The sequence below is a fragment of the Bombyx mori genome, chromosome W (assembly GCF_030269925.1).
Source record: "Bombyx mori chromosome W, ASM3026992v2".
NCBI classification, from domain to species: Eukaryota; Metazoa; Arthropoda; class Insecta; order Lepidoptera; family Bombycidae; genus Bombyx; species Bombyx mori.
Window position 1 is genome coordinate 10,927,323 of NC_085135.1, and position 3,132 is coordinate 10,930,454.

At 39.8% G+C, this 3,132-nt stretch overlaps 1 long non-coding RNA gene across 1 annotated transcript; it reads left to right on the forward strand.

Moving 5' to 3' along the window:
* The first annotated feature begins 1,333 nt into the window (after nucleotides 1-1,333).
* On the forward strand, nucleotides 1,334-2,469 carry LOC134201681 (uncharacterized). Its single transcript, XR_009977022.1, has 3 exons — nucleotides 1,334-1,452; nucleotides 1,661-2,328; nucleotides 2,412-2,469. It is a non-coding gene; the product is annotated as an uncharacterized LOC134201681 (long non-coding RNA).
* Nucleotides 2,470-3,132: the final 663 nt, after the last annotated feature.

Sequence of the window (3,132 nt, forward strand, 5' to 3'; positions counted from 1 at the left end):
GTGCTAGAGTTCGATGGCAATCCGAACATACTGACTAGGTTTGTCAGAATTTGTGACCAAATCGTCACACAGTATGTAAGGACAGATCCTGGCAACGAATTAAATAACCTCAGCCTAATAAACGGTATACTAAATTAAATAACTGGTTCTGCCGCCAGGACCATAAATTCAAATGGCATACCAGAGAACTGGTTAGGTATCCGTACTGCCCTCATTCGTAATTTTTCAGACCAAAGAGATGAGACCGCTTTATACAATGACCTCTCCTTACTAACACAGGGAAACAGTAGCCCCCAGGAGTTTTACGACAAATGCCAGACCCTCTTCAGCACTCTCATGACATACATAACTTTACACGAAAGTATTGCTACAACCATCGAGGCAAAACGCGACTTATATAAAGCTAACGATGCAAGCATTTGTTCGTGGCCTCAAGGAACCCTTGGGATCTGGCATACGCTGCATGAGACCGACCTCCATCGAAAAGGCTCTGGAATTTGTACAGGAAGAACTAAACATAATGTATTGTAGGCAGCGGCTTGGCTCTGCCCCTGGCATTGCTGAAGTCCATGGGTGACGGTAACCACTCACCATCAGGTGGGCCGTATGCTCGTCTGCCTACAAGGGCAATAAAAAAAAAAAAATCTACAACAGCGAAACGGGTTCACCTCTGAACGGCGCAACCTTATACAGCCTACACTGACACCACCTGTAAAAATACCACCTATGTTTCCGGTAGCAATGCCGAAACCGTTTCCATTCGGACCGAACCCAGGACCGAGCTAGGAGCGACAGCCACCACCAGGAGCTAATAACCATTGGAAACCAGCCTTGCGATTCTCTAAAATTCAAACAAGAACTCGCATCTCACTACGAAATTCTCCATCACTTCGCATTCGCAATAGAATGACCTTGATTTGGCATTCTGTAAACACTAATCATAATTACCCTGCCTCGAGCGAAGTGAAGTGACAACGAAGTTTGTTTATAATACTACTAGGGATAGCCGTATACACACAAATGTAAATCGAAGCTTACCGGTTTCAGTTTTTCGTTGTATTTATAAGCATTCTGTAAGAAAATACTATGAATTTAAGCTTTGGTGTCTAAGCCACATCTAATATATCTGAAAAGAAAATTAAAAGTCATATATTTATGAAATTAATTGTAATTTCTGGATGTACGCTAAGTTCCTTTGCGTGCACTGGCGAATACAATCCCACCCCTCCTGGCTGAGCCTTTGCTCTCCCACCTGTCCTGGTGAAACTGGAAAGGCCTCCGGGCCACCAGTAATCCTTCAATCATAAATAAAAAAATAAAAAAAACCAGAATTAAAAAACAAAATTTTAATTGTTTTCAAAACAATCTCAAGCGGTCGGAAGTTTTTATTTTGCTTTTTCTAGATTTTTTGTTACTTTGTGAGTGAATTTAACGTTAAATAAAAATTATGAGGTAAGTAAAAGTTAGTTTTTTTTTTTTTTTTTTTTTTATTGCCTTTGTAGGCAGACGAGCATACGGCCCACCTGATGGTAAGTGGTCACCGTCGCTCATGGACGTCAGCAATGCCAGGGGCAGAGCCAAGCCGCTGCCAAAAGTTTTGAGGCTATCAATGGTTCATCCATTTGTTTTTTAATCTAAAATTTCAATATATTACCAACAGATTTAACGAGCGTTCTTCTCATCCCACATTGGTGCAAATAGAGGCATTGATAGACGTTTTGGATTAAAAGCTAGCGAAACAAAAGGTTTAATCGTATCTCAACATGTTCAATAAGATAACAAGGATATTAAAAAATATAGGAACTAAATTCTCTTGTCAGATATGATCCATTCCCGGAGAGATATTTAGGACATGTTAACATCTATTTATGTATGATAAATCTATCTACTACGTTTTTATTGATATTCTATTTTAACAGGGAATATCGGTAATTTATCTGTATCTCAAATTCACCAACAAAAAAAAATTATATTGAATTAAATAAATCAAATCATTAACAATTTAGGTATTTGCAATACCTGTTGGATTGATGTTGTTGGAATGTTATTATTGATGCAGAGGTGACTGTATCTATGGTAAAGAGTGTGCACACCGGTACAGGGGTGGCAGGCCGTGCCAGAGTATTGACTAAATTGACATTATGTAGGCTAAAGACTGCATACTCCGTTTAAAATCAATGAACAAAATTTAGGCATAACCTATTTATTATATTTAAGGAACTACAACAGATTGAAAATACTAATCCACATTAACAGAATATTGTAAGGAGAATTCATTGCCAACTCGGAAAATGTATCAGTATTGGAACAATCCCAAATATCCTACAGGTATGTATGTTATACATAATTATCTTAAATAAATACCTAAACAAAACTTGCATTTTAAAAATTAATATTTATTGGCTTTTTAGCATTGCATCAAGAATCACCTATTTTGCAGTCATCCTCCCCTAACTAAATGCAAGTGACTTCTACTTATTGTGATGCTACTACAGTACTAGTAAGGATAGTCTATCGGCCGTATTGTGTTCGACTGTACCAGTAGCTATTACGTAGTCGTAGCCCGGTAGAAATCGTTGTCTCTTGAGGCAACTCAAGTAGTCCGTGGGTGCGCGGTGCGCGTTTGGCTCTGGTGGAGGTCGGGGTCTGTAAAGACCATCGTGTGTAGTCAGCGGGTGATGCACACGGGCGATCCACGCTGTGGATGCGCATCATGAGGGCAATTGCGATTGCTGGTCGGCTGGAGAGCCGTGGCGTTAGATATTTTTACTCGGAAGTTTTCTTTGATCTGAGTTCCTGTAAGCTATGCCTGATTTGTACAGAGTAAATTTGAAGTTTGATGAACGACTGTGGTACGTGCTCTGGCTGCTGAATAGCGAACTTCGTATACCCTATTGTTTGATTTGGTTAAAATGGTATTAAAACAGTTTAAAGCTTTGATGACTTTAAATTTTCCGATAAGTCGTAAAGTGTAGTCAGGAGTGATCGAGCGGAACAAGTGTTCTCGTGGATGTTTTTGATTGTAGGTTAACCATCACACGAGGACGTGTACAGTCAGGAAGGCCGTGTCGCAATCAACACGTGATTGCTGCAGAGTGTCGCAATCAACACGTGATTGCTGCAGAGTGTCGC